This window comes from Bos grunniens, chromosome 5, assembly GCF_055505025.1.
Source record: "Bos grunniens cultivar Pamir isolate PY7600 chromosome 5, Bosgru_T2T1.0, whole genome shotgun sequence".
Taxonomy (NCBI): Eukaryota; Metazoa; Chordata; class Mammalia; order Artiodactyla; family Bovidae; genus Bos; species Bos grunniens.
In genome coordinates, this window is record NC_141169.1 from 54,702,490 (window position 1) to 54,725,826 (window position 23,337).

The 23,337-nt window shown below is 37.5% G+C and overlaps 1 protein-coding gene across 16 annotated transcripts in view; it reads right to left on the reverse strand.

Moving 5' to 3' along the window:
* The window catches only part of SLC16A7 (solute carrier family 16 member 7), a 196,631-nt gene that overhangs the window by 156,128 nt on the left and 17,166 nt on the right, over positions 1–23,337 (reverse strand). The window contains exon 2 of one of the 16 annotated variants that reach the window (XM_086403926.1): positions 14,205–14,264. The exons of 11 other annotated variants lie outside the window; for them this stretch is intronic. The gene's annotated coding sequence lies outside the window, so the exon portion shown is untranslated. Of the gene's footprint in view, positions 1–2,004; positions 2,165–14,204; positions 14,265–23,337 lie in introns of those variants that run through there. 4 more of the 16 variants (XM_086403909.1, XM_086403918.1, XM_086403924.1 and 1 more) reach the window with 4 other exon arrangements.

Genomic DNA, 23,337 nt, shown 5'->3' on the forward strand with positions numbered 1-23,337 from the left:
CAGGAAATTATAACACAACTCCTCACAAACTCTTCATGGAATTTTCTATTGTATATCTGACACTTGGATTTTCAACTGTAAAATGAGTTTCAAACTGATGAAAAATGCAGGAATTTATTTCTAGAGTATTAAGTGAAAAAGTGGTGTGCAAGTAATTAATTAGTAAAGTAAAGGACATTTTAATATTCTCTAATGGTAAAAGTATTAGACTGTGCTCTCGTTTATTGCACTGTATGATTTGTAATGTGTTCTACCACAAGCTCACTTTGTATATAAAACCGAGGAATTTGTTTCAGCTGGATTGCCAGTGGAAGGAGAATTGAGGAAATAAGTCACAAAGGCAATGTTAATAAGGGGCAGAAATTCAAGCTCTGATAGTACATTTTGTACCTGGATATAGCAGAGAACTTTCCAATTAGAGCCAACAAGTAGAAAGCTGATAACTCCAAGATGAGATTTATAGGGAGAGGTCAGCAGCCTATAATGAGAATTTGGAGCACATACATCCAGCTGTAACACCTTTAGTATAAGTATAGCTTCTAATGGCAAAAGCTAATGGCTCCATGACAATAATAAATAACAGTGAGAGAATATTCTAGCCTCAGGCCTCAGATAGGGAACTCGGGTGGTATTATACAATTTTCACTAACACTAGCTGAAGGAGAGTTCTAAAGAGGTAGTTTCATTCCTGAAGAGCATCAGCTGCACTAGAATTTGGGAAATCACAATAGGTAAGGAACAATCTTTCAGCTGAATCCCATCCTTTCCTCAAATGAATTTACATTTAGGCTTGTCCTCACAAGGAAGAAGGAAGGAAGGAAAAGATGGAAGGAGGGAGGAAGGAAGGGAATCACTCCTCATATTCCCATCCCTCATTGTATACCATTCAATAAAAATTTAAAAGGAAATAATACTTCAAAGCACTAGAATTCACTCTGTGTGTGTACCTACCAAGACACTCTTGAAGCACTTGTAATGTGTACAGTGTATATTGGGATACCTGGAGTTGTGCCCTGTACAACCTACAAGGTCATTTACATGCAGCCCTGAAGTAACAGTTAAGAACATGCACTCAAAAGCTGGCAGATCTGGAATCAAGTGATCCTAACCCTGTGACTGTGGGCAAATTAAAGAAACTGGCTAAGTTTATTTTCCACATCCATGAAATGGAGATAACAATATGAACCACCACCTAAGGTTACTGGAACAATAAATGCAAATAAAACACACAGGACACTGCCTGGCACATATGAGTGAGCTCTAACACTCGTTTAATTTATTATCACAGGGCAAATTTTGTGGTAAGTGTCACAAAAGTATATGGAGCTATATGCTTGAATATGATTGAATATGAGGACCCTGGAATTTTAGGCTTCAAACCCCATTGCTAAACATTAATTAGCCATATCACTTGTATCTAACCTTTACCATGAAAACACATATAATATGACATGCCTTTGTGATCTCATACTAACTGATAAGGTTAGTAGTCTGCTAGGGTCTAAGTATCTGTAACCTTAGTAACCACACTGCACAAACTGCACATCCCCAAGTGTCACAGCTTCCCCAGAGCCCAAGAAAATAGAACAGAGAAGGGCAGGGTAGAACTGATCATAGCAAATATAAGCACAGTGATGTATTAACCAAGAAGACAGCCTAGTTTTATAAAAAGAAAATAAAGTACAAGCACGCTGTAGATTTTTTTTTTTTTTGAGCATTTGTACAAGGACCAGGAAAACATAGTTGGAAGTCTCATCATATCGACCCCAAGACTGACAGCAAAGTTATTATTCTTCAGTGCAGCCGAGGCCTAGAAGTCAGGTAGATTATTAACAGCAGGATGGATCCTTCACCTTTAGGTAACTTTCATACAAACCCTTGTCTCTTCCTAATGCCAATGCCTATCAGCCCATTAATCACAGCAGCCTCTTCCCACAGCTCTCTCTTCAAATCTTACTCCCCAAGTGTGTCTCAGCCCAAATTCCATCTGTATTTAGTTGCTACCTTTCAGTTGAATTCCATCACACTGCTGGCTGCTCCTCTTGCCATTTTACAAATGAAAAAGAAATATGCTGTTATTCCAGTAAAACTGCAGTGGTTCTTAACCTGGGTGGTTTTGTTTCCCCGAGGATGTCTGGCAATATGTGGAGACTTATTTGGCTGTCACAGCTGGGAGGGAGCTCCTGGCTTCCAGTGGACAGAGGCAGTGCCAGGACTGTGACAGGCATGGGAGGTTCCCAGAGCTCCAAATTTAAGGAGGCACTTACTCACTCTTAGGGTTATCCACACTCAAGATTAAAGTTCACATGACCCCAAGAGTGATTGCCTCCTTAAACACCATGGCCTACCTGCCTCCCTTGCCTCCCTCTAATCCTAGACCCGGGTTAAGGCCAGGGCTGCTTCTAAACATCCCCGAAAAAGGAATTACCCAGTCCAAAATATCAATAATATTGAGACCAAGAAACCTAGATCAGTTTAAAGAATCTAAAGAAAATCAGGGTTGGAAACAGGATTCCCTCCCTTTTCTACTTTAAGTTACAAATTTAAATGCACACTCTGTTAAATCTAACATCTCTAATAGTGAAATAATACCAAATTCTAACATTTAGCTTCAATCTGTTTTATTCCCAGGGCTTCCCAGGTGGTGCTGGTGGTAAAGAATCCCTGCTGATGCCTGAGACATGGGTTCCATCCCTGGGTTGGGAAGATTCCCCTGGAGGAGGGCATGGCATCCCACTCTAGTATTCCTGCCCAGAGAATCCTCTGGACAGAGGAGCCTGGTGGGCTACAGTCCATGGGGTCGCAAAGAGTCAGACATGACTGAGAAATAGCACGCACACTCGAATTTTACTCCAATCCATATAAACTACAACGGAGGTGAATTAATTCAACCTTCTCTTCCCTGGCCTACGTACTTAGGCCTCAGTCTTCTCTCTGCTAGTGTATCTTTCACTCAACTCATTTACCTCTAAGGCTCAGATGCAAAGCTACCTTCCCATCAACATGCGACTCCTCCCTTCTCAGATCTGTTTCTCTTTCTTGTGTATCTTTCTTTGTACTTATATTCCACTATAATCATTTTTTTTTTAATTCTCCCTATCCCTGACCCAACCTCCCCCACCAACCCACACGCACACACACACATATAAACATGCAAACACACACACACACACACACACACACACACACACTCATTTAACCTCCTTACTATCATGAATCAGATTTTCTTTACTTATATATATATCTCCAGAAAAACCTCTATGTAGTAGAGTGCTTTGAGTAAAGTACTTAATGTATGTTTGAAATGAATTAGCGAGGAATTTATATACAATAATATTAATAATACAGCATGAACCATAATATTTCCTGTTGATTATCTGAATCTTAATATAACTGCATTACTAGGCCTTGTTAAATCCGATACCAATTTTCTTCTCCTGGCAGATGTCACCATCTATTTATTTATTTATTTTTTGGTTGTGCTGGGTCTTCATTGCTGCACAAGCTTTTTTTCAGTTGTAGTGAGCGGGAGCTACTCTTTGATCTGGTGCCTAGGCTCAAAGCACTCTACTACACAGAGGTTTTTGTGGAGATATATATATATATATATATATATATATATATAAAGGAAATCTGATTCATGATCCTAAGGAGGTTAAATGAGTGTGTGTGTGTGTGTGTGTGTGTGTGCTTATCTGCATGAGACATTGTGGTGGTTTCTCCTGTAGCAGAGCACAGGCTCTAGGGCATGCCAGCATCAGTAGTTGCAATCAAAAGTTGCAGCCCATGGGCTCAGTGGTTGCAGCTTGCGGGCTCTAGAGCACAGGCTCAGTAGTCGTGGTGCACGGGCTTAGTTGTTTCGCAGCACGTGGGATCTTCCCGGATCAGGGATCAGTATCTCCTTGCACTAGCAGGCAGATTCTTTACCACTGAGCCACGAGGGAAGCCTCTGTCTCCATCTATTTCAGGTTTGATTTCCCAGAATTCTTGAGGTTTGTGTTCAGTAGGTAACTGACTTGACATTTTGCTACAAACAAAAGCTCAGAATGGGATGTATTTTCTTCCCAAAGGCCTATTCTAGCAGCAGAAGAGCTTATGTCTTTGCCTGAGCTATAAGCCTAAACTCAGGAAGAAAATAAATCCAATTCCTAATAACTGTTGAAGAAATAGCCTTGTAGTATGTCAAACTCTTCAGGAATCCAAACTGATGCAGCAGGAAAACACATTTCCATCAATCTCTACCTCACCCTCAACCTTAAAACTAGTCTAAATTTAAAATTTCTAAGTTTGGATTTTAATCAAAAGTAAGCTGACTACCTAAGTAATTAATACATAGCTATAAATATCTCCTGTTTAAAAAGCATACAGTAAACATACAGTCAAGTCTTCCAGCTACTTGTCCTCGAAACAAATGTATTATATTTTACGTTTTTATGTGACTTGACAAAAAGGAAACTCAAGGCCTTCCCCCATGGATACCAAGAAACCACTGACTTTAATTATTTAATCCTTTTATGACAGAATTAGCTTAATGTTCAGCACCTGGAAAGGTACAAGTCTAAATTTACAAGTTTATTATGAAACAGTTATTGTGAAAAAATTATTGAAGATTAAACGCATGTATATTCCATCAACATAATAACTTTCAAAACTTGAGGTCACAAAGTCACTGTTAGGTTTTCTCATAGTACTATCTGATTCTATGCTAGTAAGAATCATTTTCACTGTTTAGTCCACAGCCATCAATTGGGAGAAAGGAGCTGACTTATCTGGAGCACCCCAGTCTGAGCCAAGAAATTTCAATGTGTGTTTCACTCATTATGTAGCAATTCTGCTAAGAGAGGTTTCACCACCAGGTTTTTGCAGGTAAGGAAACAATTTCAAAAAGGTTTGTGAGGTGCCAATTTTAATAACACTAGTAAACAGTGTTTCTGAAGTATGTCTTCCAACTATGTCAAAATACTGTTCAATATTATATTTTAATCTATGAAAGGCAGAAAATCTGCTCAGTTTGAGTGTTTCACTAGTTAACCAATATATGCCACTTAATGTTGAGCGCCAAGCAAGGACTACGAGCTTCCCTAAGAGGAAAGGTATCCCATCAAGGAAAGAGACCACCACAGGAAGCCATCATTCTGTTGGAGGATCAGTGGTGTATAAAAAATGAAAGGGGACTTTCCTGGTGGCTATAAGCAGTGAAGAATCAGCCTGCCAATGCAGGAGACACAGGTTCAGTCCCTGATGTGGGTTAAAACATACACACACACACACACACAGAAATGATTTTTTTCCTTACTACTTAGTGGAGGAGATAGACATTTAAGTAGACATTTACAGTCAAATGTGCTAAAAGTTACGACAGGGGTAGATTAAGTTCTTATGAAAGCAATGCATGCTTCATATGGGACTGGCATGATTTCATAGAGGAAATGAGAATTGAACTGAGTCATGAAACACACAGTTCAGAGAAGGTTTAAGAAGTCAATTCAGATATAAAGAGTAGAATGTTCAGAGGCATGATTCCTGTTCTAGCTCATGATGGCCCTGATCACTGGATACATGATCAGAAGGGGCAGGAATAGAAACTGATAACATATGATGCTGGTGCTTGAGAGCAAAAGGAAAGCAAGGAAAGTTGAGGATAACAACAGTAAAGGGAGTTCAATATAGGTTTGGAAGCATGAGAAAAGGTATGATTAGATTTGTTTTTCAGTAAAATTCCTTTGATAGCAATATGGATAATTAACAAAACAGCATAGAGAACTGCAGTGTAATTTAAGTGGGAAATTATAAACATATGTAAAGTAGCAGCATCAGGAATGGGAAAAAATGTTGAAATCAAGGATATAGCTCCAGTCTTAAGGGTTTGATAAAAATTGGTTGTACTAGATGGTAAGAAATGTCCCGAATGATCTTGGTGTTCCCAGTGTGGAAGATTGGGTGGCTATTAATGGGTCTGCAATATCTGCCCAGTGTGAATGGAAGGACACCATACAGGCAATAGCTATGCAGGACTGCAATAAGAGGTCAGTTAGGGCAAGACTTGTAGACCAGAAACCACCAGCTTGTCACTGAAATTATGAGCAAGGCAAGACAGAAGCAGAGGTTTTAGACATAATCAGTGTTAAGTGACAGAAAAAGTAAAGCCTGGGAAAGAAACCAAGGCAGGGAGGAAGATTGTCTAAAGGTATAAAAATGTATTAATAAAAGTGGGAACTGGGTAAACATGACGAATTTATCCAAAGGAAGTACCTATATTTAATTATAACTTCCTCTGAAGGTTTGTGGGCAAAAACAGTTTTTTACTTTAAGGTAAGAAATTTCTTCAGGAAACTAAAGTTTCTCTCCAGTAAAATTAATGACAAACATCATAAAAAAATGACAAACATTAATGACATAAAATAAATAAATAAAAACCAAAAGATAGATACACACGATACACATACATAGCTAACTGCATGATAACATAGTTTATAGAAGAAATGGATTTTCACTTTATAGCTCAGGGCTTCCCTGATAGTTCAGTTGGTAAAGAATCCACCTGCAATGCAGGAGACCTGGGTTCGATCCCTGGGTTGGGAAGATCCCCTGGAGAAGGGATAGGCTACCCACTCCAGTATTCTTGGAATTCCCTTGTGGCTCAGCTGGTGAAGAATCCGCCTGCAATGCGGAAGACCTAGATTCGACCCCTGGGTTGGGAAGATCCCCTGGAGAAGGGGAAATGCTATCCACTCCAGTATTCTGGCTTGGAGAATTCCATGGATTGTATAATTCATGGTGTTGCAAAGAGTTGGACATGACTGAACGACTTTTACTTCACTTTCACCCTGAAATCTAAACAGTGGCCTACAAATTTTATGTACTTCTAAAGGAATGTATTTCTAATGAAACATAAAAAAAAAATCAATGTTTTCATCATTGAAGTTGTGACATAAAGCCATGGGAAATTCTTTCTAGCTAAGATCATCAATTGTGCATAAATTCTCTTGGGCTCCAGGTTGATGTATGCAGCACAGCAAGATGTAAGTGATTGAGACCCATGCGGAAGTTCAAGATTGGCTTACTTTCTAATGAGGGGAAAGTTTTATTTACAAGGAAACCAGCTGTGAAACTGAAGTAATAACATGAATTAATTTATACATTCTGCATGTAAAGGTCAAGAACTTTCAAGCACTCCTTTCCATGTTCTCCAGACTAGAAAAAAAACCCAATATTAAATAATATTTGTAAGTGTTGTCTCTTGTTGGTACACATTGAACTCCCACATAGCATATATTCAGATGGAAAGTTTAAATATATTTGACTCAGTAGCAAAGGAATTAAAGTTCTCCTGGTTAAAATTTATATCCCTTTTGCTTTTATCAGACTTGCTTTCTTGGCTTCTCAATCTAACCAAGTTGTCATCAGCTGTGAGCCTGAATCCAGAGGCAAAACTCTTGAATTCAGGAGAATTCTCTAACACACTGAGAGCAATATATCTATTTCTGTGACCACACTGGTTGCTGGCAAGCTGTTGGAAGAATCTGGAACTTGTATTCAGGAATCCTATATTTGATTAACAGCTCTCTTTCCTGTGTATCTGTTATGTGACTGTGAGTCACTGAAAATCCCTCAGTTGCATTCATCTGTAAAATGAAGAGGATTATCGACTGACCCACCTCACCGAATTGATGACATGAATCAGTGAAAAAATGGGGTGGATCAGTCGTAAAAGACTATACAAATGAAATCATGGTTAGTTTTTATTTACCCTTGTGGCTCAGCTGGTAAAGAATCCGCCTGCAATGCGGGAGACCTGGGTTCGATCCCTGGGTTGGGAAGATTCCCTGGAGAAGGGAAAGGCTACCCACTCCAGTATTCTGGCCCGGAGAATTCCATGGACTATATTGTCCATGGGGTCGCAAAGAGTCGGACATGACTGAGTGACTTTCACACATCACATACTCATTTTTAGGTTACCAAGGGCTTAGAAATAGCTCAGAACATAACTGCATGTACTAATTTGTGGGGAATTAGGCTAAGTCCAGACCTTTACTTTTATGTCATGTGTTTATGTCTTAAAAAACAAACAAAACCACCAGAAAGAAAAAAAGTCAAAAACCAAAAACAACCTCAGGCATTTAAAAAGACAGAGAAAATGATTCCTTGAAATGTTTTAGGATTTCCTAGAATTAGTCAAAGAATAAAACTTTCTTCTATAAAATGTTTATGATTCTACTGCTATAATCTGCAATTACAGCTACTAACATATTCTGTTTTACCTCATTTTTGCTCTCCTATATAATAGTGTTTCATATATAACAGATTGTCAACAAGTATATGACTGGACTTCTCTGGTGGTACACGGATAAGAACCTGTCTGCCAATGCAGCGGACATGGGTTCAATCTGTAGTCTGGGAGGATCCCACATGCTGTGGGGCAACTAAGCCCATGTGCCCCAACTACTGGAGCCCACTCACTCTAGGACACTCGAGTCACAATAATGAGCTCCTGTGCTGCAACTACTGAGGCCCATGTGCCTAAGCCTGTGCTCCACAAGAGGCCACAGCAGTGAGAAGCCTGTGCGCTGAAACAGAGTAGGCCCAGCTCACCTCAACTAGAAAAGGCCCATGCACAGTAACAAAGACCTAGTGAAGCAAAAAGTAAATAAATAAATGAAATAAGTATATGATTAATTGCTATAGGAAAATTTTCAGGTATAAGAGGCTATATAATATAGCTCAATGTATTTTTTTTAATCTATCTTTTTAGGTAACAATTCTACTATTCAAGTATGCTTGCATTCATGCTAAGTTGCTTCAGTCATGTCTGACTCTTCACAATCCTATGGACTGTAGCCCGCCAGGCTCCTCTGTCCATGGGATTCTCCAGGCAAGAATACTGGAGTGGGTTGCCATGCCCTCCTCCAAGGGATATTCTTGACCCAGGGATTGAACCCTTGTCCTTTTTGTCTCCAGCACTGGTAGGCAGGTTCTTTACCACTAGTGCCATCTGAGAAGCCCCACTGTTCAATTATATTTTTATATAAAAGAAACAATATTAAAAACGTTTTTCCCAAACTGACAAATTGTTTTTTTCTATTTCACCAATCTATATTAGGCAAATTTGCTATTGCCTTTCTTTCTTTCAACCTGCTTCTCAAATGATGATGAAGGAACACACCTAGGTAGACCTACTAGTTAGAACATACCTAGGTACCACATGATCCTAACCCCAGGCCACAGCCAATTAGACCAGGGCTTACATCAAGTGAGGACAGGAAAGAAATAACTAATACTTATTGAGTAGCCACTATATCCAAGGCACTACTCTTGCTTTTTACTCTTCATATGCAGTCACTCATTTGACCCTCATCATAACTATGAGGTAGGGACTATTATCATCATTCTCATTTCCTGATAAAGAAACTGTCACAGAGTCATGAAGAAAGTTTCCTAGGATTACAAGGCTAGAAAGATTTGGAGCTGAGCTTCAAATCCAGCCAGTCTAGCTGCTTCTGCATACAGAACCATTGATCTAACCATTGCAGCATATTTTCCTTAAATAGTATACTACCATATTACCATCTATAGGTGAGGTGAAGACAAGTTTATCTTCTGTCTCAAGAATTTGAAGTGATAGATGGAGACACTGAGTCAGTTGGTTAGTGCTGGACACTGAAAGTGTGAGGTAGTTTTGTATTGCAACAGAAAGGAAAATCAAAAGACTATGGGGAAAATCAGGCCTGTGTTACCATTCCAGCCAGACCTAACAGACTTCCTGAAATTAGCCTCCAAGAAAAATCCCCTGGTTTTCCAATTACTGAGTTTATTACTTAATTTGTACATGTCTCTGTCCTTTACAATATAAAAATCCCTCCACTGAAAGCAACTAAAAAATGTACATAAAAAGAATAGAAGTTTTATGTACATAAAAGTAGCTTTTTTGGGTACATAAAACTGGAAAGTAAGAAATATCCAGTAAATGAAACTAACTGAAAGGGGAAACCAAGTGGTTAAGACTGCTTTATTCAGGTTTCCTCTTGGGACATTTGATGAAATAGGTAGACTTGGACTTGAGATTTCACAGCCTTTGGGTGTTTGCAATAGATCACACAACCCAAGGTCAGCCAGAGATGGAAAGTCTAAAGGGTGATATGCCCTCCTGTGACCCAATAAAACTATCGTCATTGTACCAGAAATAAGTTTGCAAGCTTGCAGTGCTACACATACACACACAACACAGCTGGCAACTGCAAAGGAACCAGTCTGCCTCTAAATTTGGCACTGGTGATGGGGAACAAAAAAATATCACCTGACGATTCGTGACCAACAGTAATCCTCACATGACTTTGCCCTCCAATTTCATACTACCAAGGTGGTTCAAACATCTAAAAACAGCTTATAGTATTAGGTAATGCCCCTGACCCAGGAAAAAGGAAATACAAATTCTCTTAACTAGAAATCCAACTTAGTTAAAGTTTCAAATAATTCTCAAATGATGAAGATCCAAGTGACACTTATTTGCAAGGCATTATTAAGCAAAAACCAGAAGAAACTACAGATGTATAATCTGGTCCATAAATACATTAGATAGCTAAATTAAACATATAAATTGAGTACATTTTAAATAGGAAAGGATTAAAATATCATTAAAGAGTAAGGGACCATGAAGAACTGTATAAGAACTAAACATTAAAACAAAATTTTCCAAAATATAACTTACTAAAACTGAACAAAAGCAAAGCAAATGGATAAAAAAATATAAAACTTCCAATAGTGCTTAGCTCTGGAAAGGGGAGGAGTAACGAGTGGATAATAATCAAAGAATGAGACCAGGAAGATGCACATAGGTAAGTTTTGATTTTTGTTAATGTTCTGATTCTTGAATTGGTTGCTGGGTTTGTTAGTTTTAATTATATTAACATAATTAAACACAGCTATGAATGATGAGAAGGAAATGGCAACCCACTCCAGTATTCTTGCCTGGAGAATCCCATGGACAGAGGAGCCTGGTGGGCTACAGTCCACGGGGTCGCAAAGAGTCAGACACGACTGAGCGACTTCACTTCACTTATGAATGATGAGAGCATGTCACAACCTAAAGATTATGATTAGTCTTTAATTCAATTCTGAATACTTGAGGCCAAAAGACAAACAATAAATCAGTAAATATTTTAAAACCAATTACAATAATTCATCACAATAAAGTAAAATTTTAAAATCATCTCAAAATTCTACCAAATTAAAACTGAAGAAAAATGCCTTAACTGGTATCTATAACAACAAAAAATTAAACAAAAACCTGTAACATCATACTTAATGCTAGCAGTTTGAGAGATTAGATAGAATATGTGATTTTTAAAAAGCAACATACATAGTATCCTCAAGGAATAGTTCTTCCTTTAAAATATAACAAACTATACCAAATCCTTCATAGATTAAAAGCACAAAGAAGCCATGAAAGAAGACATGAATGAATAGAGATAAATCACTCTCATAAAAGTTTCAATATCATAAGTAGATGTATGGATTCAATTGTAATGAAAAATCCCATTTTTTTTAACCTGAAAACCTGAGTCTAAAATGTATTGAAAGATCAAAGGCCAAGAATAGCAAAGTTATTTCTGAAACAGAACCAGAGGAGTGGTATGTGCATGACTAAATATCAAGGCTCATTATACAGCTGTGATGACTGACAGTGAGAGGCACTAGTACCAGGATAGATGAATTCATCAAGGAACACAAAGGAAAGTCAGGAAACACACTCACAAATTATTTTAATTTCAAAACTGGTGTTATCAATCAGTAGGAAAAAAAAAAAAAAACTGTTGCTCTAAGCCAAGTCATCATCCATATGGGAAAATATGAGACTAAGTTTTCCCCTTACATCCTGAAGAAAAATGAACATAAGGTAAAAATAATCACCCTTCATGATAAAACAATGCCATAGCCGAGCTAGCCAATACAATAGTCAATTGCCACAAGAGGCTGTTTAAATTCAAATGTAAATTAATTGAAATTAAACTTTAAAATTTAGCTCCTCAATCATTTTCACACGTCAATTGCTCAGCTGTAACATGTAGTTAGTGGCTACCATATTGCGCAGTGGCAGGTATAAAATATTTCCATCATTGCATACAAGTTTATTGGACAGAACCAAGAGACATTTACAATAGTATCTTTGACCTTGGGACCAGGAAAGGATGTAGTAAGCAAGGAGTAACAAACAAACAAAAAAGAGGGTGAAAATAACTGATGAATTTAGCTATTAAAATTAAGCACCATTTATCAAAAGATGCTATATAGAAAATAAAAAAGAAAGCCTTAACTTGAAGAAAGGTATATATAATATTTATATACATATGTAATTCATTTATATGTATACATAAAGAATACATGAGGTATATAAAGACTCTTTCTAACCAACAAAAAGATAATCATATAGAAAAATGATTAAAAGATATATTGGGTACTCTATTCTGTTTGATGACCAAAATAAATACAGTCTCATTTATCCCATCAATATATGAAATAGATTAGACTGAAACGTTAGACAAATTTCTGTGTTCTGTTTTAAATCAGCAAGAGTAGGAGGGGGGCAACATGTTTTTCAGCCTAGAAGGAAGATTACACTGGTTTGGACAGCATCACAGCAACATATAAGTAGGCTGATAATAATGTTTGAACATGTAATTAAATAGATATTTCTAATGTTAGCTTATCCTTTATTAAAAGACAGTTCTCCAGCTTACTTAACAATTTATCTTTACCTTACTTGAGCACACACACTTGGGAGGCACACAGGACACTTATGCCAGTGTAGAATGTGGTGGGAATGAGGGAATTAATTTCATATTTGTTTCAATCCAAAGAGTCAGAGAACACAAGATGTGTGTGACTGGGGGGTGGAATGGAAAATGTAGATAAAGTCACAAACATGAGGAAATACTGAAAATACAACTGAAATGCAATTCCCTCAATGCAAAGACAAATTTCTATCCTTGAATTAACATGAGTAGGTATTTCTCTGTGCACCATCCACTTCCTGACCCTTGCCCAAATGGAGAGAATAAAAAAAAAAAAAAGAAAATCATACTTTCCTACCTTCTGTATAGAAAAAAGAAGTTTTCACATTAAAAAAAAAAACAACAAATTTACAAAACTGTGTTTATGTACCTTAAACACTGAAACAAAACTATACTCATACCACATACCCAAGTTGTCTAATTTGAACTAAGTCTTAGTTTTAACCAAATTGTAAGAGAAGCAATTAAGGAATTTTGGCCTTTTATTGTGGTATATTAAAAAACAGCAAACATACTAAACAACTTCAAAAAAAAGTTTAAACTAGCTATTAAATAGCATCGCAATATGTCAAACAGTAATGTGATAGTTTGATCATACGCAGCCAAGGCAGTTTGAGTCCATGCCAGTGATTCTAGAAGTTGACTTTGTTTGCCAGAAAGAAACAAACAATGCAGAACAGTCTGTGTATAAATTTCAAGAAACTATGATATGATTTCACCTCTCAAGGTCCTTGTAATCTAAGAACAAGAGAAAAACAATTAGCAGCTTGGCAGTTCTGATACAACTAAATAGAATTAGACATCTGCAAAAAAAAATTGGGACATTCGAGTCAGATTAAATATTAGAGGACATATGAGTATTACTAGTCATAATTAGGAAGAGTTCATGCCATGAATCAGGATTATGGTCCCATCGATGGAAATGCACGATGGGTGATAATCTTAAATCTAGGTAAGGTTGCAGCCACCACCATCATGATCCACTCTAGAGTAGCAGGGCTTCAGCTTCTGGGCCAAGGAAACTTATTTATTAGAAAATAAATGTGTTTATCAGAAAGTTATTGATTAGAAAATAAATCCAAATGTAAGTTTTTTGCTAGTTGCTTTATATCCACAACAAACTAGTACAGAGAATGCCTTGTACAAAACAACACAATAAAGGTTCAAAGATCAAGGTGTTTCCTTAGGCAAGGCTATAGACTTCAGTCTCTAGTATTTGAAATTTAGGCTGCAGTCCTTGTTTTTTGACATATCTCTGACTGTGTGGCACAGTCCATGCTTTTAACCAGATTTGAACAGGAGAACGGCCACTTGGCCTGGGGAGAAACAGATGAACTGTTTGATTTCATGGATTGTTTCAAGGATTCCTCTACCCAGAGAAGACTGTAAAGAGCATGGTGGCGTTCCAGTACTCACAGAGAACCAGGGTTCCAAAGATTTCTACAATCAGTATGTGAAGCCAAGCACAAAGCAACCCTAAGAACAGAAGAACACAAGGTTGGGAGATGCAAGTTCATGAATGCAAGCATGTAAGTCACTACTTTGCCAACAAAGGTCAGTCTAGTCAAGGCTATAGTTTTTCCAGTAGTCATATATGGATGTGAGAGTTGGATTGTGAAGAAAGCTGAACGCCAAAGAATTGATGCTTTTGAACTGTGGTGTTGGAGAAGACTCTTGAGAGTCCCTTGGACTGCAAGGAGATCCAACCAGTCCATTCTGAAGGAGATCAGCCCTGGGATTTCTTTGGAAGGAATGATGCGAAAGCTGAAACTTCAGTACTTTGGCCACCTCATGCAAAGAGTTGACTCATTAGAAGAGACTCTGATGCTGGGAGGGATTGGGGGCAGGAGGAGAAGGGGATGACAGAGGATGAGATGGCTGGATGGCATCACTGACTCGATGGACCTAAGTCTCAGTGAACTTCGGGAGTTGGTGATGGACAGGGAGGCCTGGAGTGCTGTGATTCATGGGGTCGCAAAGAATCAGACACAACTGAGCAACTGAACTGAACTGAACTGAACTGAGCTTGCAAATATAATCAGTGGGCCAACTGCATAGCTAAGGAAAGCCAACGAAACACTGTAGACTCAGACACTGGTGTGAAGCACAATTTTTTTAAGTAATATTATGAATAATAATAAAATATTATAAATATTTCTCCCAGTTTGGAGGGGGTGAATTTTTGTACATAATTTTATGTTCTGATCAATAATCCAATATGATTCCCTTCTGAGATGTATTCTTACTGTATATTTTATTTTTCTTCGTCACAAAAGTTTGCCTCCTACTTCCTCCACCTCTACACATGCCCTTATTCATTTTCTTATGAATTTTTTTTCTTTCCCTTCAAAGAAGACACACGTCTAATTCAATACTGTTTTTATAGTAGTAAAACTACAGATATTGTTCTTTTTGCAAAACCGAGAACAGGAAGTGATCAGAAAGAAGGACCTTCATCATCAACTTCCTTAGCTAATAAAAATGCCAAGAAAAATGTTTTCACTTCTTGAAAACCACATAGCAAAAACTCTTCTAAATCCATAGGTAAGGCACTCGGTTGATCCTGCATCCTTAATATTAATTCCACTGCAGATCACATTATACTGTCTTCATATGCAATTTTTTATAAACACATCTCATTATAAATTCAGTAATTACTTGGACCTTTTCAGAAGAAAGGGTTTTCATATGAAGCAGTAAATAATTTCCAAGTTGATGTTTTGTGCTTTGCATCTAGGGTCCCAATTATGAATCTATAATAACACTCAGAGTTCTTCATGTAGGCAAAACCTAGAATAAAGTGAATAATGAAATCGATCTCATGGGCAGGTTATCTATGGTTGTAAGAAATCAAAATTCACTCAATTTAGTTTAAAGAAAGGGCTTCCCAGGTGGCGCTAGTGGTAAAGAATTGCCTGCCAATGCAGGAGACAGAAGAGCCAGGAGGAGTTCCATTTCTGGATAAGGAAGATTCCCTGGAGGAGGGCATGACAACCCACTCCTATATTCTTGCCTGGAGAATCCCATGGACAGAGGAGCCTGGCGGGCTACAGTCCACAGGTTCGCAAAGAATTGGACAAGACTGAAGCGACTTAGCATGAACACACAGACATCTTTAGGAAAAGGGGAAGAAAAACAAAAACAGGATCAACACAGAACTCAGCTGCAGAGTTGTTAGGCAGCTGCCTTCTCTGTCTGTATAGAGCCCTGAATGGTTCAGATGCTGAGTATAAGCTAAGAAATAAAATGAGGACTTCCAGGTTAGAGTGTCCAGTCACAAATATTATCTCCATTATTTATGATCTTTGTGAACTTCATGTGGGTGCCTGGTTGCTAAGTCATGTCTGACTCTTTGCAACCTAATGGAATGTAGCCTTCTGGACCCCTCTGTCCATGGGAGTTTCCAGGCAAGAATACTGGAGTGGGTTGCCATTCTCTTCTCCAGGGGATCTTCCTGACCCAGGAATGGAACCCCTGTCTCCTGCATCTCCTGCATTGGCAGGTAGATTCTTTACCACTGAGCCAGTTTAAGAATCTGCCTGCCAAGGCAGGGGACACAGGTTCATCCCTGGTCCAGCAAGATCCCACATGTCTTGGGGCAACAAATCCTGGGTGCCACAACTACTGAAGCCCTAGCACCCTAGAACCTGTGCTCTGCAATAAGAGAAGCCACTGTAATGAGAATCCTGCACACCACAAGGAGAGAAAGCCTGAGCATAGCTACAAAGACCCAGCACAGCCAAAAATAAATAAATAAAATTTTAAAAAAGAAAAGCAGTAGCAGTACTATTCTTACAGTATTAGACAAGATACCACAGATAAAGTGCTTAGAATAGTGTCTGAGACAGTATGCATTCAATAAATGAAAGTCATTATGATAACATAGTTGTAATTGCTTGTCCTGAGCATATGCTCCATCTCTCTCTGCCTGGCAGCTTCCTCTGTTTGCCCAGGCCAAACAGCCACTAGATCAGAGTTACCAATTTCTTACAACTTCAGTGCCCATGATTTCTGATTTCCTCAGCCCACATCACATGATGTACACATGGTTATCCTCACTGGGTCTGCAGATTTCCTTAGGATCTCCTGCATCTCCTGCATTGGCAGGTAGATTCTTTACCAACAGAGGTTAAAGAACTGCCTTTCTGATATGAATGTTTCCAATTCACAGATTAATAAAATTCACAGGTGTTTTCCCTCTTAGGCAATATTGAAATAAACTAACAAATGAAACTGGCTAAGAAAAATATGAGCTACTTGTAAGATGCTAAGTTCACTGTATGCCTGCACAGCTATCAACGGAAGCTACATAATCACTTTTAACAGATTCAGTAGGATTAACACACGGGTGAAATATTGGGTTTAAATAACCTCTAAGTTCCTTTGAGTGCATGATTCAATTTACACAGACAGACTATAAAATTGCAAGTCTTCAATAAAAGTCTGCAATATAAATTTGTGTGTGCTTAGTCACTTAGTCTTGCCCAACTCTTTGCAATCCCATGGACTGTAGCCTGCCAGGCTACCCTGTCTGTGGGATTCTCCAGGCAAGAATACTGGAGGGGTTGCCATTTCTTCCTCCAGAGGATCTTCTCGACCCAGGAATCGAACCCATGTCTCTTGTGTCTCCCGCATTGACAGGGGGATTCTTTACCACTGAGTTACCTGGAAGCCCACAATTTAAATTTGACTTCATTAAAATCCTACTAATCTGAAAAGGAAGAGGGTTTACCTCACACATCAGATTAGGTAAAGACTAAATATCCACTTCAAGAGAAAGTATCTGGTAAAATCTTCAAGTTTAAGTAAGAAGTCACTCAAAGACTTTAAATGTTCAATTAGATACACCTAACATGCAAAATCACCCCCACTCCAGTACTCTTGCCTGGAAAATCCCAGGGACAGAGGAGCCTAGTGGGCTGCCATCTATGGGGTCTCACAGAGTCAGGCACAACTGAAGCGACTTAGCAGCAGCAGCAACACGTAAAATATTTTAGGGTAGCTGCTAAGTTTAAAAAAATTATAAAATTTCCCAGAAAATTTTCTTTATAATCAGGTGTTGTAAATGGGAATATATAGGTACAGGTAGAAAAAACATATAAATCACAAAATTATATTGGAAAAAATTCTACATAGAAAACACAGCCAATATCCAAGTAAAACAGTATTTTTAAGTCAAAGACATCACTTTTTGCACCATAATTTAATGGTAGATAGGCGATTCCCACAAAACCAAGGAAAAAGTGAATGGTAGATAGGAAGATGGGGAATGATGGTGTCAATGGTCAAAAGACATAACCTTTTCTCTTTAGAAGTTCTTGACCTTAATATGTGCATGTTATTAGAGATCATACACAATAAGATTGTCATTACTGAACAATTAGTACTGTTAACTTCCATGCATTTTGGACTTGGAGGGGAACGTTCTACTTTAAAAGAATTAGCTTTTGCATTATCTTTATTTTCATTGCCTTGAAGGGTATGGGAAATGTGGAAGGAAAGTCCAGTGTGCTGATTAGTAGACTTCCAAACATTAGTCAATGTTTAGGAAATTTGTTCTGGGCCTTGAATGCAGGTGATTTTACTCATCTTTTAGCCTCATTATTTATTTTATTTTATTTTTAATTGGAGGATAATTATTTTACAATACTGTGATGGTTTCTGCCATACACCAAAATGAATCAGCCATAGGTATACAATGCCCCCTCCCTCTAAAACCTCCCTCCCATCTCCCTCCCGATTCCACCTCTCTAGGTGGTCACAGAGCACTGCCTTTGGGTTCCCTGTGTCATAAAGCAAATTTCCACTGGCTATCTACTTTACACATGGTAATGCATATGTTTCAATGCTATTCTCTGAAATCATCCCAGCTTCTCTCTCCCCGGCTGTGTTCAAAAGTCTGTTCTCTATGTCTGCATCTCCACTGCTGACCTATAGATAGGTTTATCAGTACCATCTTTCTAGATTCCATATATATATGTGTGTTAATATATGATATCTGTCTTTCCCTTTCTGATTTACTTCATTTTGAATAATAGGCTTTGGGTTCGTCCACCTCATTAGAACCAACTCAAATGCATTCCTTTTATAGCTGAGTAATATCCCATTGTGTATTAGTCCCATTACTGAGTACAACTATATTTTTAATTTCATTGGTCTCAATTTGACAACACAACTAGCAAAAAAATACTAAGCAGCTATATTTTTAATTCTATAATAACACAGAAATCTATATTGGTCAGCCATGTAGTTTAACAAATGTTTGAGTGTGAGGTATAAACAATAAAGCTTTAGAATATGGTGAGAAAAATGATCTAGGGATGCTGAGTTGCCTGTTTAAGGAAATCTATGAAGTATAGCAGATAAGCATATAAATTGTATTGATAATTATACAACTTAGTGATATGGCCACAAGCTATAAATGCTATACAGCTGTAAAAGGAAAGATAATTTTGGGTTACAGATGTCAGGGAATGGTTCCAATATTTTTTTCTTAATATTTTTGCAATATACAGTAAATGTCTTTGCCTCCCACACAAATAAAAGAAAAACACATAAAACCCACACAATTACATAAAGTGTGGTCAGTCAGTTAATAATAGTAAAATAAAGCTATATTTTAGTAATTAAGAACTTTTATCAAAGGAGTTCAAAATTTTAGAATGCCTCTATGTATAATGTAGCAATTCATAGAAATAAGAGGACAAAATGCCAGTAAAATAAATGTTTTCCTAATGATTAAAAACTTCAGTGTTTAGGAAATCAAAGTTATTCTATGAATAATAAACAAAATAACCATAGTGACCTCACATGAAATGTGTTCTTTTAGTTCTCTAATAATGAAGTTATATTTACATTCTTTTGAGTAGATTAGGCCAGACCACGGCTCTCAAAACTTAACTCCCCACATCATTTTGCTTTTATTATGATTATATCAACATAAAAATTTTAGTAATCCATATGACCCTGATGTTTTGCATTTTATTATGGAAAGAGACAGTGGCCACCTACTTCGTTATGCATTGCAAAATACCTTAGAATATATTATTACATGTTTGAACTATGGAAATGAAATCCAAATTCAGTTACTCTTCAGGCACATGTTGGACTTTATAAATAATATTTTCAAAATTCTATTTTGTTTAAACACAGAGGTCTTTCCTCCAGGCACTGTTTCCTCAGTGGTGCTCCATTAAGTGAAATTCTGTTCAAAAACGGCATCTGTAATCAAGTTTGGAAAATTCTGAACTTAGGCATTACCCAAACAGACTGTAATTTGGACTGTAATTTGTCCAAAGCCAAGTGGTGTTTTATGAGTACATTAATGATGAATGATGACTACCCTGGTGGAGTAGTGGGTAATAATCTACCTGCCAATGCAGGGGACATGAGTTCAATCCCTGGTCTGGGAAGATTCCACATGCTGAAGAGCAAATAAGGCCACGTGCCACAACTACTGAGCCTGCACTCTAGAGCCTTCAAGCTGCAACTCCTGAAGCCCACACGCCCTAGAACATGTGCTCCACAACAAAAAGCCACCGCAACTAAAGGTAGCCCCTGCTCACCACAACCAGAGAAAGCCCATGTGTAGCAACAAAGACCCAGCACAGCCAGAAAATAAATTAATTAAAAATAAATAAATAAATGATACCTATATATGTTAGGGCTTCCCTGGTAGCTCAGTAGGTAAAGATTCTGCCTGCAATGCAAGAGATCTGGGTTCAGTCCCTGGGTCAGGAAGATCCTCTCTCTGGAGAAGGAAATGACAACCCACTCCAGTATTCTTGCTTGGAACATTCCATGGGCAGAGGAGCCTGGCAGGGTACAGTCCATGGGGTCGCAAGAGTCGGACACAATTTAGTGACTAAACCACCACCCCCACCTATATATGTTAAAAAAGTAATGATGGATGAGGAATAAGAATAAACCATTTTGCCTTTATAAATCTTATAAGTACACATTACTTTAGGTAATATATTCACATGACTAAAGACTTGTCAAATAGAAAATGACATATGCAGATTAGATCTTTTATTTCACTCTTCATGGAGAAATGGGTCTAATACTAACTCTAAAATTAAAAAAAAAAGTGATCTCATTCACACTACATATAAACTCAAAATACTATGCATTAGAAAAACATCGAGATTAATTATTTCATAAAGTTAGCCATCCACCTCGCCAAACAATACATTTATGCCACGTGCACGTTCAGTTGCTTCAGTCATGTCTAACTCTTTGAGATCTCGTGAACTGTAGCCCGACAGGCTCCTCTGTCCATGGGATTCTCCAGGCAAGAATACTAGAGTGGGTGGCCGTTTCCTTCGAACGCATGTGTTTTACATATCTTGCATTGGCAGGTGGGTTCTTTACCCCTAGTGCCGCCTGGTAAGTCCACTTATGCCACAACATATGATGAAATCTGCAAAGTCTTACTGATCTGAGATAAATTCTCAAGCAGAATATGACTTTTAACTGGGTTATGATGCTAGAAAATATGCTATTAAGTATAATAAAAGAAATGAGTTCCAGTTACCTTTTATATACTGAATGTTACAGGAAATGTGGAAATACATAACACATAGCTTAGTTCTCCTCATGTAATGGGCTTATTGTGTAAATGCTGAAATTCCCTTAATTTCTATTGACTATAGTTTTGTCCAGAATAAAAGTGACCCAATTCCCCTTCTTCATTCTATTGAACATTATTTTTTACCTTTATTAAGAGTTGACTTGAGACAACTTGAATAACTAAATATTAATAGTAGAAACAAGTAGTCTTAAGATCATAAGATAATTTTTACACAATAAAAGGCTAATAAGATAACTTAAAAATCAACTCACAATATTTCCTTTTTTGTATTCATGAAAAAATATGTTGGAATTTTTTTCATTAAAAACCAAAATATCTATCAAAAGTCAAAGGAAATTTAAGAAAAATGAAGAGCTTATCTATAGACGACAAACAGAAATTGAGCACTTTTAGAGGACCACCCAGAATATCTGTATTGCATGACAAATGATTCTTGTTGCTGTCTAATTTTTTCAGTTTTGTTTGAAGTAAATGATCAAACGGTTTGGTCAGAAGCAAACAGAGAATTTCCATAAAAAGATGTTATTTAGGTATTATCAGAGTGCTTCCTACCTTCAGTAAATACTTTAATAAAGTGCTTCCAACTCTGTTCTATGACAAGTAAAATGCTGTAGAAGGAAATTCCTACTCTATGTATTGATAGCTAAAGGTTACAGCCCAGGGTGGTAAATCTACAAGCCAGTTACTTTAGGCACCATGCTGTTGCATGTTCTTTATGCTTTTCTTTGTCAGTCTGGCTTCTGGCAACTTTTAGGTTCCCATGACTATTATCTGTAGTTTCCCCTTCCAGTAAAGCCAAAGGGCATTTCAGAGGGCAGTCAGTAGGTGCTGGCCAGAGTCAATGCCAAGATCCAACAGAGTCAAGTCATGGAGCAGGAACCAGGCCAGGGTCCAAAATGAGGCAACATGCAGGTTCCAACAGGCACATCTTTTTAGACTCTCCAGCACTTTATAAAGCTCACAGATAAATCCACGTTATGTGTTCAGAAAACATAAATGCCAGGAGCAAAAATGTCTTCATGATGCTTAGGACACTACTCGTTCAGCAACATGCCAAAGATGGATTTCTGGAGTAATGGCAGCAGCATCCATGACACTATGAGAACTGGAACAGTCACCAAAGATACAAATGCCTGGTCACTTTGCTGGTATTATTATTATTGGCACAACTGTGTGACTACGTGGTGTACTAGTTTCACAGAGCCAACAAATGCAGCATCTGAATGTCTGCCAATCTTGGCACACACTTCTCTCCACATACCCATTTTCAATCCTATCAGGAAACTACTCCTACAAGAAAATGTGAAAAAAAAGAAAAGGTAAAAGTCAGTGTCAAGTGAAGGAAAATAAAGTTTTTAGTAGTGATCACTGATATATTGGAAACAAAAATCAAGCTGTAAAATTAAAACAATAACAAGGTTGTATGTGTTTTTATTTTCAGATTTCTAGGAATTTGAGAGAATTCCCAGGAATGTAGAAAGGGGATGTCTGCATAGGCAAATAATATACATTTTTTTTTTAAAAAACAAACTTTGATTCTCTTTTGAAATTAAGTTAAAAAGTGAGCCTAGAGATTATCATACTAAGTGAAGTAAGAGAAAGACAAATACATGATATCACTTACATGTGGAATCTTAAAAAGTTATACAAATGAACTTACAAACAAAAACAGACTTACATACATAGAAAATAAATTTATGATTACCAAAGGAGAAAGGGATAAATTATGAGTTTGGCATTAATAAATATACACTACTATATATAAAAAAGATGAACAACAAGGACCTACTTAGCACAGGGAACTATATTTAATATGTTGTAATAACCTATAATAGAAAGAATCTGATAAAGAATCTATATATATACATATACATATATGTATACATATATATATACATATAAAACTGAATCACTTTGCTATATAGCTGAAACTAACATAATACTGTAAGTCAGTTC